Source organism: Triticum dicoccoides, chromosome 5B, assembly GCF_002162155.2.
Source record: "Triticum dicoccoides isolate Atlit2015 ecotype Zavitan chromosome 5B, WEW_v2.0, whole genome shotgun sequence".
NCBI classification, from domain to species: domain Eukaryota; kingdom Viridiplantae; phylum Streptophyta; class Magnoliopsida; order Poales; family Poaceae; genus Triticum; species Triticum dicoccoides.
Genome location: NC_041389.1, coordinates 542,924,771 through 542,929,447, shown reverse-complemented (window position 1 = coordinate 542,929,447; position 4,677 = coordinate 542,924,771).

The following is a 4,677-nucleotide window of genomic DNA, read 5'->3' as shown; positions in this document are numbered from 1 at the left end:
TTACGCACTGCTTATCTGATTATCTCCATTTTCTTGCATGACACGTGCACCTTGATGCTAGATGTCTCACGTGTTGGGAAAAGGATGAACAAAGCTCACATAAAAGAAAAGAGTTGAAGAGCATAGATTCCCGACTACCGAGGAGGAGCAAGGAACCTCGCAGTGGAGCGTCTGCAAGGAACCTTGCGCGTTTTCCCCTATTTTTTGCCACCTGCCCACCTATAAACAAATAAAAGAACATGAAATTTTCGCTAACCACTAGAAACAGTACATCAGGATGCTAAGTTGAAGATGTTTGATACTCCCTCCGTTCCCAAATATAAGTCTTTTTTTAGATATTTCAATAAGGTACTACATACGAAACAAAATGAGTGAATCTACACTCTAAAATATGTCTACATACATCCGTATGTTGTAGTCTATTTGAAATGGCTAGAAAGACTAGGAACAGAGGGACTAGTTTATATTGAATTATTGATAACCACGCAACAAGCCACGCATGTATAGGACGCATGCAGCCACGCATGTACACAAGCCAACGCACTAACTCCATTCGATCCAACTCATGCACATACGCGCATAGCATGGAGCACACAACGCACATACACAAGCTCAGCCGCAGAATGCACGTGAATAACACATGCATGCGCACACACTAGGCTGCATGGATGCGTGCGCCATCCGCGGCGACGTCCGGTTCATCGTGCTAAGGCGAAGCTGACACACAACGGCGCATACGCATCTCTTGCAGCACCTCTTTGCCGTTATTGCTCAACTACTAGTCGGAGACGAAGACGATCGCAACCTCGGCCTTAGAGCTAGCACCGATGGAAAAACACGCACGTTGCACGCACACGAGCACATACGGAGTGCCCACGACGTGGTGGTGGTGCGTCCCCAGTCGCCTCTACTCCTTCTGTGCACGTTGTCTATCAAGGCGGCTGCATGCTAATGATGATGTGGGTGAGATCTTCTAGGACTCAGATGATGACGAGGAAAATTATGAGACACAAGGTGACGTACGCCGTCAAGGTCCACGGTCAAGGGGGTGCTAGTAAGTGCTTAGATGTGCTTAGAGCAAGTACAATAGAGCTGAGTCAACGGGCTATAAGGAATAAACTAGTATATTTCTGCTTTGTTGGAGGAAAGAGAAGAGGAGAGAGAAGGTAAGCGGGTTCTTCGTGAAGAGCCAACTCTAGCACGTGATCCTAGGCACTTTGTGAGAATGAAAGGTGGGTCACAGAATAAAAAAGTAGTAGTACACTCTTTTGATCTACCATTGTACATGTTGACTATAAGATGGGTTGTAGATGACATGTCACTAGCTATACTATTAATGCTCTTTAGATGAGATGCAAAGTGCATTAAATGGCTTAGTAACTCAAGTATTCAATGCATAGGTGCTTAGTTTATTGGTGCCACATCATATTTTATGCCTACGTGGCAGGCTTAGCAGCTATACATGGTGGAGCTCTGGGAGATGCCAAGGCTGGTCATAGTGGGGAGTAACTTGTACTGTAACATATTACTATGTTACTCTAAACATCTCTATAAACCAGAAAGGAGGGAGTAGTAACATAGACTAGTGTCATATGCAGAGTATGTGGGCACATGATATTTCCCTGTACGGACCGATCCCAAGTTGGCTTCTCACCTTCTCGGCCCGACAAAAACCCCTCCCCCCTCCCGCGCGCGCTTCCCGCCCGGCGCCAGCTGAGCCCGCCGCTCCACATTGATGGCAAGTCATGGCGACGCGACCTCTCACTGCTTCCGCCATTGAAGCGGCGCGCCGGCCGAGGGCACCGCCCGCTGCACGCCCGGCATTTCAGACTACACAGTGGATAGTAACTTTAGAGAAAGTACTACAATTAGATGACATAAGCAGGCTATAAGGATTTAAATATAGTATTTGTGCTTAGTTGAAGGAGAGAGAAGAGGAGAGAGAAGAGAAGTTGATTGTAAACGTGTAGCCGGTTGTACTCTGACATACTTTGTGAGATAAAAGGTGGGGCCATGATATTGTATTTATACTAAAGGGACTAACGGACGCCTTAATTACTCCGTTTTTTGAGACAAACCTTGGTGGGGCTATTATTGAGTTTTATTGAGCTATTATTGACTTGGACGTGGGGTTTGGGGGCCAAAGGCCTACTATTATACTCGCACGACCGACCTGACATGCTCTACCCTAGCCGCCGCTGTATCATATGGTTTCGCACCATTCCAGATCTTAGCGCTGCCACGCAATTCTTCTCCAGCCCTCCTTTTGGCGTGCACCGCGAGAAGGGACATCAGTCCTCCGAACCCCTCCTTTCGTGATCCTGTACGGGAGAGGGGCGATCAGGTTTTTGGGGAGCATACTCCTGTGACTGCTGCCAGCGACGACTTCCTCAACGACAGCCTTCTTCCCCGACCTCGGTAACCTGTTCATCAACGACATGAGTGACAACATCAACCACATCGGTTCTTCTCCCGTTGTACAGTATGTGATTCTGTCCTCCTGGTTTAGTCCGCATCATTACTTTGATGTTTGCAATTGTCGTCATGATCTATTTACTGCTGATTCGGATTAAATCTCATACTAAATTGCTCATATATTCAACAATCCAATCCAAAAACCTGATTACAGGCAATTTACTCCGAGTGGTTTTTCTGCGCTTTTGAATCCACCTACTTTTAAGGGGGTGCAATATAAAAGGTGGTGCACAAGAGCAGTATATTGGTTTCAGATCATGTACTGCTATGACGCCACTAAGGGTAAGCCTGAGGGCGATATTAATCCTATATAGCAGGAAGCTTTTCAGAACATGGATACCCTCTTCAAAGCCGCCCTGTTGAGTGTTCTTGACGATTCCATTGTGGATTGATATATGTCGTTTGACAGCGGCAAAGACATGTGGGCTGCGCTCGAGGCCACATTTGGGCCCTCGGGCGCTGGCAACGAGTTGTACGTCACGGAGCAATTCTGTGACTACAAGGTGACTGATGAGCGCTCTGTTGTTCAGCAGACTCATGAGATACAGTCACTCTCTAAGGAACTTGAGTACTTTAAGTGTGTGTTGCAGGACAAATTTGTTGCTGGGACCATCATTCCCAAGCTTCCACCTTCGTGGAACGATTTTGCTACTTCTCTGGAAAACAAGAGACATGGGTTTTCTGTTTTGGATCTCATTAGCACTCTTGATTTTGAGGAGAAGGCGAGAGCAAAAGACACACGTGCTCGGGTCGCTGAGGGAGCTTCTAGTGCCCACATGGTACACGAGAAGAACTTCTAGCCCAACCAGCCCCAAAACAACAAGAACAAATCTCAGGGGAAAGGCAAGTTTGATGCAAAGAACAAGTCGTCACATTCTACCAACTTTAAGAAGAATTCTCATAACGGGAAGCGATACAAACCTCAATTTTGGTAGCACCGCACAAAATTTATATGGCTGCATCTACCTGCTGTCAGCTAACCTCATGGTGCTCCAGGTATTCCTACATTCGTAACTAGGTACAATGACCACCGCAAGATGAAATTAGCTTATTCGTACGGTGACTTGCTGAATGCAGTGTGGGATCCTGTCATGTGTGGAGGAGCAAACAAGCAGTGCAGCCGAAGGTGGAAATCAACCAAGGACTTATGAAATTATATGTAATCTTCCTCAGGCAGGTCAGTATCCCCTTCGTCCAGATGATCATGTTTTGTCATGCCGAGCTATTGATATGTGCTACTGTTTTGCAACACCATTTAAGTATAGCTACTGTTTTCCTATCTTTTCAGATTCAGGACAATGAATATGATATCAGGGGAACTGCACAATATGGACCCATGTTGAGTCATCTCTATTGCCTCATGTGTTTGCTGCAAATATGTCAGCATCAATTGCAAGATAAGGCAGCTAGCTAGCTGTGGAGTTGCCAACATGCTCAAAGTGCTCGCAACATTGAGAAGATACAAGCATGCCCAGGAAATTAATGCATGCGTAGGGAGGCCCTTTGCTCAGAGAAGCATCGACCGATTTTCTTTATTTCCACACCTTCTCACAGCTTTGTATATTGGTTATAGTATGTGAATCATTGAGATGCATAGACATGCTGAACTTTTGTTCTTCTGAATGTTAGTTTAATGTGAGTGTCTGCATCCAGTACTGCATCCTCTAATTTGCTGGATGCACACAGAGAAAATAAATCTCCTTAATTTACTCCATAACCACCCTATTAAATAGGCCAGTAACAAACCAGGCGCATGAAGTGGCCCGCGGGCACATGCATCCTGCATGCATGGCCAGTGAGCCAAGCCCATGCGCCAGCTCCAATGCAGCAACGCAAAAGAAGAGAGCGGTTCTTGGGAAAAAGTGAGTAGTTAGTGCAGCGGGCCTTATAAACACGAACAGCTCGCTCTCCCGCTTCCGTCTCCCCACCCAATTCCCCCCGCTCCCCAATCTTCCTCACTCGTCCAGAAAACCCCTCTCACCTTCTTCCTCACTCGTACAGAAAACGCCTGCTCCTATTCTTCCACTCCTACAGAAATCCCCAGCCCACCTTCTTCCCCACTCGCACTGCCACTAGGCTTGTCTCTGGCTACTCTGCTCAAACCCGTGAGCTCGGCGCGACGCCCACAAGGAAAATGGAGTCGGATGGCCCCAGCGCCAAGAAGATGAGGCTCCCACTAGCGGCGATGCCGGTTGTAGATCC